The sequence below is a fragment of the Adiantum capillus-veneris genome, chromosome 19 (genome assembly GCF_014529385.1).
Source record: "Adiantum capillus-veneris isolate H3 chromosome 19, ASM1452938v2, whole genome shotgun sequence".
NCBI lineage: Eukaryota > Viridiplantae > Streptophyta > Polypodiopsida > Polypodiales > Pteridaceae > Adiantum > Adiantum capillus-veneris.
In genome coordinates this window covers 112,132,043-112,142,754 of record NC_140949.1, presented here as the reverse complement: position 1 = coordinate 112,142,754, position 10,712 = coordinate 112,132,043, and the positions used below count along the sequence as shown (strand labels likewise).

General features: G+C 42.6%; 1 protein-coding gene across 1 annotated transcript in view; it reads left to right on the top strand.

Annotated features, from left to right (window-relative positions):
• Nucleotides 1-10,672: 10,672 nt before the first annotated feature.
• Nucleotides 10,673-10,712, top strand: part of LOC147434673 (uncharacterized) — a 3,736-nt gene continuing 3,696 nt past the window's right edge. Inside the window, exon 1 of the mRNA XM_086491121.1 lies at nt 10,673-10,712. This exon is cut by the window's right edge and continues 485 nt beyond it. The gene's annotated coding sequence lies outside the window, so the exon portion shown is untranslated.

Here is a 10,712-nt window from a genome sequence, read left to right as displayed (position 1 = left end):
AAAAGACAAGCACCAGCGTCGCCTTTATATAGCCACGGCGGGCCCGACGGGGAAATAGATTTACCCGGCAGGCCCGGCGGGCCAACTAATTAACGCGGCGGGCTATGAGCCGGTGTCCAGGTCTCCCTGGAGGTCAAAAAAGATGAATGTCAATTAACATAATATTTGTTATTTTGCATTTCTATTGTTATTACCTGAAATTATAGTGTGATCACGTTATTTTGAAATCCCTGCCACTGTTGTTTGACCTCTATCCTCACCTCTTAAGAGTCAGCTTTTGCAATCTAACCTTCTCATTGCTCAATCTTCTTCTTATTCTTCCCCACAATGCTTTCCAAGGCAAACACTTGTTTCCATGGCTCGCACAAAGCAGACCGCAAGGAAGGTTTACCCGCAAGACAACCAACCTTCATCGTCAAGAGTTGCTGGCAAAACCGTGCCTATTCTTCGGGCAACAATGTGTAGGTGAAGGTACAAGCAGAACCAAAGCGTTCTACTTGAGCTGCACAAACTCTAGAGGCATATCTCTCTAGCTATTCCTAAGTTACCCTTCCAAAGAGTAGTTCTCCAAATTTGTGAGACCACGAATTTGGATTATCGGTGGGCCAAAAGTGCGATGGGTTGCCTCCATAAGGCAGCCGAGGACTTTCTGATCGATCTATTCCAAGACAGCTATCACTCCAGTCACCAAAGTGAATGGGTACGATGTGAGCACCACACAGCACAGGTATCCCACACGTTTGAATGTGGAGCGGACCCAAGAGCTACTTGCGGAAGAGCGTTCAGCCGAGTCAAATGAACGGAGATGTTAGCAACAATTGACCCAGCTAACACTGAGACCCTAGGTTTTCTCGGGCCAACTTTTGACGTAGCACTTTTGGTATGGGGCCAAAATTTTTATTTTCGTTTTGGCCCTCACAAGATAGCTGTTTTTCAAAATAGTGAGAGGGAGCTTACGGACCAAATTATAAATTTCGATCTTTGGTATGTTATATTGTTTTTACAGAGCTATTTATTTGATTATGGCTTATTGGGGATCCTCATCGATTAATTTTCTCAATTTGCAGCATGCTGGTTTCCAACCTTTCATGGACTCAACAATCCGAGGTAGCCGTTTTGGATTCACAGCTGTCAGTCGGCTTACCTCGGAGTCCACTTCGCTGATAGAAGTCGTTGATTGGTTTCAACGAGTCAACATGGACACGACAAAATTATTACTTTTAGCTTACAACGAAAAGTAAGAGTTTTTTATCTCGCTGCTCTTAAATATTTTGTATACTATGAATAGCAAACTAATTCCTTGTTTTGTGCAATTAGTTCACATTGGAGCCTTGTTGGACTAAACATTGAGTGCAAGTGTTGCTACCTTGCAAATTCTATGCATGGTTTTCATGGGAATGTCCGAAGGTACATAGTTACTTGTTTCTTGATTCTACGATTTCGATACAACGGTGTGGTCACCATATGCTATGCCTTGTAGGTCTATTCAAAAACTTGTCGCTGCATGGGAAGCCTTGACCCAAGACAGTGTTTGGGAAGATATGCTGATTTTGAGTTGCAAGGTCCCAAAACAAGACGACGGGCATTCTTGTGGATGTAGAGTTCTTGCAAATGCGGAGCATCTTTTAGAACGCGTTTATCTGAGGAGCGTAGAAGTGTAAGTGCAATGTTTCACTTTTGTAATCCTTGCACGCATGATTTCTTATTACATATAAAAGCTAGGGAATTCATATACAGGCAAGGAACCTGACAGATTATTCAAACGTCCATGTGGAGGCATTCAGGACGATGATAATCTAGAATATGATCAATCTTGTGGACACACGTCCTCTAGGAGACACCGATGCATTTGTTGTGCCACCGCCACAACCACAACCTTGGCCTCCACCTTGGAGGTACAAAGCAGTGCCTCAACCAACGACATACCAAGCGCCTAAACCAGCCTCCCCTCGTGTTTCTGGCCACTCAATCTCTAGTCTTTTTGTGATACCCGATTTTACCAAGGAAGACAAGGCCATTGCACAATCTTTTCCTCAGCCCCAAACCCATCACCCAACCCCTAGACCATCTCTTGAGCCTTTACATTCCACTCATGATAATCAAGCCCAAGAGAGCTCCCCTCAATTGTAAATGAGAGCTACTAATCAATGGATTTTGACATTACTGTGTACATTATTGAACCCAATATAAAGACAACTTGAGTCAATTTTGAAAAGATAAATGTTCTCAGACTTTATTTGCAAGAAATTCCTTAACAATTCAGTTTCGCATAAATATAGATTGCACGCTTGCTGTCAAACAGCTTTCTTTGATATTTGCAGTTCAAAGCAATGTGATATACTGTGTGAGCCACCTTCTTCAACCAAGAGTTACATTGCACTAGAAACAATCGGTCATCCTTTATCTCTGAGCACAATGTCTTCTTCTCCTTTCTCTGAGGCACTTGTATGCAAGTTAATCAAACAGTTAGATTAGATCAATATTTGGCGATGATAACCAGCAGGGAAATAACTAACGCATCATTAATGTTTACATACAAACATACTACCTTTCGCATGTTGCACTGGAAAAGATATTTTGGAGGCAGGCTGAGGTCAACCTCGTTCTCCAAATCCTTGCGCACTTGTCGTAGTGTCACATCGCCTCGAATGCTAAGAACAGTTAGCAAATCAGGTCCACATCATACCTCAAGCATTCTCAAAGGATTGTTCAGGTCATCAGTTAAATCTTGGTCCAAAGCTACCAGATGACCATTCACTCAATGCCACCTTATGTAGTCGAAGGACGCTATGAAATTTTGAGAAGCTATCATGCACTTACACACAATAGACTTCTTATTTACCTTGCATAAGATGCCATCAGAATCATGGACATCCCAAGATTCATCCAAAAAATTGAGGCATTTATCTATCTTGCAGAGTAGCATAGTTCCAGTCTTCCTAATCTCTTCATCATGGAAAAAGTCGATGAACATGTGCATGGACATGAAGATTGAAACACGTCAGTCGACTAGCAATATTTGGTCTTAAGCACTTTTGTATTTCCTGATGGAGCTTGAGTCTGAAACACTCAGCGATTTCAGATGAAGGGACTGGCCACTATGGACTGTCCTTCGAAGAAACCGGGAGTTACTCTAGAGTACCAAAGCCAAGCGCAGAACGCGGAGCATTATAAAAGTGGTCAAAGAAGAAAACCCCCATTTCAGCCAACGCTCTTCTGGCGCTAGTGTTATAGAGTATCTCTCCCACAGTTGCATGGAATGCATCAAAAATGCCAATAACGCAATTTACCGACTGCCAGTCTTCTTTGTTGGAAGGATAAATATATGCAACTCACAGGTTAAACACACAATACACAAGTGAAGAGTAAAATCTATTATGGATGTAAGAAAACTTACAATTTGGTTAGTTTGTTGGAAATCCTGTCGGCGTTGTTCGTAGACGCAACTGTGAGTGCATATATCCGTGTTCAATGAGAACCTCTTTGACTGTTTTTTCCGTTTGTGACAAGCGAAAGTTTTTCACCCTACCTTATAATTGTTCACAAACTCGTTGCCCGTACGCTTTCTCTTCCTGGTCTATAGAAGAACCCAGCTTCCAACTGTAATGGTGGTGGAAAGCCATTGACCGTTGTCAAAATCGAAACTGTTGAAAATTTTGACAGACTTAATACTTGTGGATGGTCGTCCAGGTCTTCTGTTCTCCATTAGTGATTCTTCTATGGCAAGATGCACAGAACAGATATGAGAGGGGGATTGTTTTTTAGCACAAACACAATGCAGTCAAATACGAGCAGAATAGTTAGTTGAGCGTAAATGAATGAGAATGAGCGGGAACACTATGAAGTCTCTCCTATCAAAAATTATGCACAATTGCATTGAGTGTGAGTTATGGTACATTTGTCCTATATTCGGTTCTGAAAAGAAATATTTGAGCAAATCACAACGTATATTAGTGTTAAATTTTTTTATGCAACTAAAGAGTGTTTTTTGAAAATGCTAAAATTTGAGATAAAAACAAGGAAAATCCGAGCTACCGTTACAGCAGCCAGCCATCCATTGGTCGCGTTGCATTCTCTCTCTAGCGCTAAAAGGACCAAATTTGAGTCCAAACTTTCCCTAATGTCTCTCCCTCTCATGGACCACCTTTGTCTAACACTCATCATAGCTTCAATTGCTTGACATTGATTAACAACATCGTTGGCCTTGTGTAAGTGTTGTCATAATTTTTTTTAAATTAAATGTAGTATGGATGAAAGATTGTGGTGGAAGAGCTGATCTATAGGCCATTTATCCTACTTGCTTGAGTATTTTAAATGGTCCATAATATCTCGGAGATGACTTAGATGTGGGTCTAATCTTAAGATTTTTTGAGTGCTCAAGAACCTTCAAGAAGACTTTGTCACCTTCCTTGAAAGTAACCAGACATCTCTTTTCATTTGCATATTTTTTGAAATGGTCTTGAGCTTGTTTGAAGGAAGCTCAAGGCACACAACATAGAGTATGTATTGATTAGTGCACAATGAAAGATAAGATAGCCCTAGAGTGATGGGCGTATATACAATGCACGGGGGAGAAAACCTCCTAGTGAGGGAAAAAATGTCCCGACGGTCCTAAGTGTGTTCACACACATCACTACCACATATGTATGGTAACAACCTCCCCCTGGCAGTGATGTAGTGAACGAGAGCTGGCACATAGAGTATAGGGAAGTGCCATGCTCTGAGGACATGACTAGTCCAAAAAGGGGAGTAAGCCCAAATCTTTGTGGAAAGCTTCAAATTTCTCATGAGACAATGCCTTTGGGAAAAGGTCTACGAGGTTGTCCTATGTTGGCACATAAGCCAAGCTGATCTCTCTTGTTGAGAGTCTCTCCTTGACATAGTTAACAACAATGCAACCACGAGAAGTGGTTGTTTCGCGAGTGGAGAATCACCTATTTCCAATGCTTCTGTTGGCAACTCCTTGCTTGGGAATTCTCGTGAAGAAGGCAAGAAGAAGATGAATTGCCATTATTGTAAAGCTAATGATCACTTAACCAAGCAGTGTCCTAAATTGAAGGCAAAAGAGGCAAAGAAGAAAGAAGCCGATTCCATGCATCTATTGCAGAGTCTTTTGTGAAAGGAGATTGTGATGCTGATGTAGATGCGGAGTGGAAATTTAATGCTAAATGCATTTATAATCCTTCTATCCATGATGCATGTATGTTAGTTGCTACAGATTCACATGTGTGGTATTTTGATAGTGGTGCTATAGAGCACATTACCTCATCGTGACTTGTTTACACTTGAGATCTTTAGGCAATGATATTGGACATCACTTGGTCTAATTCAAAGAAGTATGATGCCCTGCAACCTCAAAACGTTGATGCTTCTGTTCAAATTATATGACTCTTCCCACTATCCTAAGCTATTTTAATCTCTTGGCATAGTGTTGCTAGCAGGTGACTTGCTACATTACATCAACCATTTTAGAGTCTGCACATGAAGTGAGATTGTTTAAAGGCATGGGATAAATAGCTTAAAAGGTGACATACACAAAAATTGCACGCAAAATATGAAGATAGTAATTGACTCCTTTGCCATGGTGATGAAGTCCATGGTGAAATTGTACAAGAAATAATATTTTGAAGTCAACAAATATTGATGAAAGAGTAGAATTGTGCTACTTCAGCCTATGCATGTTAAAGAAAGGGCTTGATTGACTCTTGCTTGGGAAGAACGGCGTGAGCAGCCAGGAAGGATTAAGAGATTGGGTCGAATTGAGCAAGTGCTTAAGGGTAAAACTCTCTCGATGATGAAGGGCTACGAAGAGGATTAGTCAACATGGCCATAAGAAGTAGGGGAGGAGGGAGGAAGAGAAAAAGGGAAGTTTTATAGTCTTTTTCATGGGAATCTTGAGGATTCAAGAGCAGAAGAATTGTACAGCAACGCAATCACCTCATTTCTTCGAGTGGATCTCCCTCGCTTGCCCTTGGAGCACCCTCTGGAGTTGGCACCCACCTACACTAAGTGATCTTGTGGAGAAATACAAAGACAAATTGTTCTACTCAATATGGAACACAATCTGGTTATAGAGACTCTACAATAGCTGCACCTGTAGTGGAACTAGCCTCTTTCTTCTTAGCTTCTTTTGCCTTCAACTTAGGACAATGCTTGATCAAGTGATCGTTAGCTTTTCAATAATGGCAACACATCTCCTTTTTGCCCTTTTCACCAAAATCCCCAAGCAAAGTGCTGCCATCAAAAGCATTAGGAACAAGTGTTTTACCACTCTCAAAAGAACCACTTTTCCTCTGAGCGGCAATAAAGGCATGTTCAACTGCATGCTGTTTAGCCCTATTTTTTCTTGAAAGTGACTCTTGCAACATCAACGTGGATGATGCATCAAACTTGACAACTTCTAGATTTCCTTGGGTCATAGAAGCCACCATAGTATGGTGTATAACTGCAGATATGGTGCGTGGCCTTTGGGAGTTGACATACTCCGCCATTTCTTCAGTTAAGCCCACAAAAAATTGTTGTTTTTGCTCTCCAAAATCCATCTTTTTGAAGGCAGTGGCTTTGAGATGTAAATCCCAAAACTTGTCTACATATTTGTGAATGGATTCGTAGGGAGTGAGTTTCAAGCTTGGCCATTCTGTGGGTACTTTGTCTTTGGCATCGGTGGCCAAAAACTGCTTCATGATGGAAGCTCTTAAAGCTTTCCATGTTTGTGGAGCTTCATTGTTGGCCCATAGGCTAGACCACCATTGCCCGGCGGACTTTTGAAAGTGCATAACTACATGGCATAGCTTAGAGAACTCCGTGAAGCCCTCATCTCCAAACGCTGCATCGAATTGTTGGATGAAAGCCAAGACTTTGTTCGTAGCACCAAAGGTGCCATCGTAGGTAAGGAAAGAGATGCTCTTTCCTCCCTCTTTGAACTTCTTGAGCTTGGACGACCTCTTCCATGCGGCATAGGATTTCCTATGGCCTCTTCTTTTTGATGGTTCAAAAGTTGCACCATCGCGTTCTTCAGAAGATGAAGAATTTGAGGAAGATGGAGAAGAGGGGTAACCTCTTTCTCGCCTTTTTCTTGCCTTGGTCCTCCTTGTCTGCACCATCACTTTCTTCGTAAGAGGAAGAGGATGAAGAAGATGGAGAAGAGGGTGACCTCTTTCTCACCTTTTTCTTCTCTTGCTTTTTATCATCCCTCTTTGAATTATGGTGTGGAGAGGTGTGCGATGGTATTATCCGTTTAGGAGGTGAAAGAGAGCGTTTTGCCCGCCGTCTTCGTGGAGCCATCTCCGCCGAGGTGGAAGGAGACTCACTTCTTTCTCGTTCCTTTGGTGGGGGCTCTTGAGTTCTCCTTTGGGAAGGAGGTGCATCATCAAGAAGCAAACTTTTGAGCCCTTTGTATAAATCCTCTTCTTCTTCCCGAATCGGAGAGAGGCCTCTTTTGGGAGTCTTGCAAGGAGGCTTCCTAGGTACTTTCTCGTCATGGTGGGGATTTTGGAGAATCCCATGAGCACGAAGCTGCCGTTGCACTGCACTTTGGAGGTATGGATTGCCCATGAATTGTTGAAGCCTAGAAACAAGGTACTTAACAAGCATAGGGGCATCATTAGTAGCCTACTCATTAGCAAAATCAAAGCTATCAACATTAATTTCACTCTCTTTACTATTGTCACCATTCTAACAACTTTTAGGTGTAAACTTTTTTAGGTGTACTTTGGCACTTCAAGCCCTAGTTGCTACTCCTCTTTACCCCTTTAGAAAAGCACTCAAGCTACTGTACCCGTGGCTCGAATACCATTAATTGCAAGGAATAGAAGAGAGGGTCTTTCAACACCAAAACAACACCGGCTCTTGTCAAGCTTCTAATAGCTCAATAGTGGTTAAGCCGTAGGAAAGTCCCATAGGACTCCACTATTAAGACCATAGCTCTCAATGGTGATGCCCCGTTATTTGCATGAAGGTAGGCGCACTGCAAGGCTGAAAAATCCCTATTCTACTTACTCAATTGCAATTAATAATAACAACCATTTATAGCTAGCTTGCGGACCTCCCTTCTTGAGCAAGAAAAGAGAAACCTTGTGCTCTTATACCAATGTAACAAAATGGCCTAGTAACTTGTGTGTAGCGGAAAATAGCATGAACATAGTGAGAATTTCATTAGAATAGATTCCTAATGAGCATAACAAGAGTGCTTGGGTGGAGAGAGCTACAAAAATCATAACACCTAGTTAGATAGGCATGAACAATACTTCAAAACAGAGAGAAATTAAGCTATTGACAATAGTTGAGGACGGGATTTACATGGAGCCGGCCCCCCCTCCAAAAGGCTTTGTATTATAGGTTTCCCCCATCAAGGGAGACATTTTACAATACAATTCTTTATGTTCCTTCAATAACTAGCTAGTGCAATGAAGATGGAAGCTTCAAGCACTAAGCAAGCACTTATAAAACACAACATCAATTCTCTCACGGTCTCAGACCCAAGACTTCACACACCTTCGAAGATGGTGAGAGCTAGCAGGGTATGAGAGTAGATAGAGAGGAAGAAGGAGTAGTCTTACGAGAAAGAAGTACATCTCCTCACATAATCAATCATAATAGCTTAGCATAGCTTAGTAATTAGCATGGTAGAGGAGATGAGCATGCATTGAAGCTTGGCTCTTGGTTGGATTTGCACCACAAAGCCAAGAGTTGTTGGTGTAGGCCTCCCTTCTCCCAAGCTTGGAGTAGATGATAAGCTTTCCATTAAATCTTGAGAAGGAGAGAGAGAGAGAGAGAGAGAGAGAGAGAGAGAGAGAGAGAGAGAGAGAGAGAGTCTTCTTGCTTCACACATGAGCTTGTGTGAGTGTGTGTAGAATAATGCCTTTGAAAATTCAACCCCGTCTTTCTCTTGGTCGACCCCTCTTGCTAAATCCTCATGCTGGCACCTCATTGGATCTCTCCAAGCTTAGCCAATGAAAATTGAGAAGCATAAGTGATAGCCTTGTGACATGTGTCCCCCTTTCCCCTTTTGTGAGAGCTTTAGGTAATTGAGTAATGCAACTAAACTCTCATTGGACCCCTTTGTCTTCTGGCCAATAGGAATCAGGCAAGCCATTGGGCTGCTGAATGCTCGTTGGACCCCTTGGGAGACTGTCCAATAGTATTTTAGAGAGCTTAATTATTATTGGTTCTTTTGAATGAATTAAACTAGATTTACTCTAGCCTAATCCTCATTGGTCCACCTCTATGGGCATCCAATAGGATTTGAGTGCACCTTGTGGGCAATTGGCCTAGGGAGCTGACATGTGTCCCTTATTCCCTTTGTGTAAAGGGAGCCCGTGAGTGTGTGTGTGTGTGTGTATGTGTGTGTGTGTGTGTGTTTCTCTCTCATCCCCTACTTAAAGGGCTCGCTGCCTCCTATGCAAGAGCCTTGAAGACTTTTTTGGCACACTCACAAAGCATCCAATTCTACTAAGCTTGACCATTACACACAACCTTTGGAATTTGGAACCTTAGCCTTTTGGAAGTCTTAATGGGCTGAACCGTAGGGTCTTTCAAGTCCATTGTTGCACATTGCTCTTTTGCAGATGGCCCCCTCTTTGGATCCCTATTTTCCCTCCTTTGGATCCCTATTGTGGCCGATCTGCCCGCTTAACCAATATTCTAGTTTTTCCCCCCTGGCACTTCTCCATATTAAATGATCAATTTAACATGAGAAAATCATTTAGGAGAATTAGATATTAGTTATTATGGCATACTCAAACAACGAACTTGTTGCTATCATACCTATGTGATTGCGTCACTCCCATATCAAGGCCACTTTGAGTGCAATTGCCTCCAGCTTATTGGGCCTCTATGGTTGCCCCCTTATGCATGAGCATAGCTACCAAGTGAGAGCCCTCCAGATAAACAATTGGTATGAAGAGACTAGCAGTGCGGTCGGGTAAAATGTTGAAGCACACCCTTGTCATTATATATCACAGGTTTTTAAATGAACTCCTGGAGGTGGGATATATGGTGAGCAATAAAGCACACAGATCTCGAGGCACATGAAGGGCTAAAAATAATTCATCGACATTGATTCGTCCCCTCACGACCCAAGTTTCAAACCCTTGACCTCCCCAATGGTAGCTTGGTGCCCAATCCATGTGCTCGCGTCCATTGCCTCTTCACTTGTTCATAAAGTGAACCGGCCTAGGCAAAAGTAAACTCGGACCCATCGAATGGATCAAAAACACCCCAACCCCAAGACCCCAAGTTCCATGTCAACGATGCCACCGCTTGGGTTCATTCAAGATCCCGTGCTAGATAGTGGGGAGGGAGGCCCACCTCACTAAGTCCCAGGGGGTATTTAACGAAGCTAGAGAGATGGGATCAATGCCTGTAAGCAGAGCAGGGGAATCTCGAGGCAATTGGACGGTGAAAAAAAAGCCCCGACCAACACTCGCGAGGTGACTCGAACCCACCACCTGCGTGTTGATAGGCTACTACCCTAACCATCCGGGCACGTAGCTTCTGATGGCATCTAAGGCAAAGCACAATCTTATATTGTGAACGCAAACGAGAAAAGTAAATTCGAACAACATCCAACGATGCCCGTGTTTTTTTACTTTCGAGCCTGACTTGCGCGTAGTCGATCCCATGGCTTGGGGTTCATTAAAGACCCCGTGGTCATTTAGTTGCTGAGGGAGGAAGGCATACCTTTTCCCAAGCAACTCCCACTCCCTTTAAGG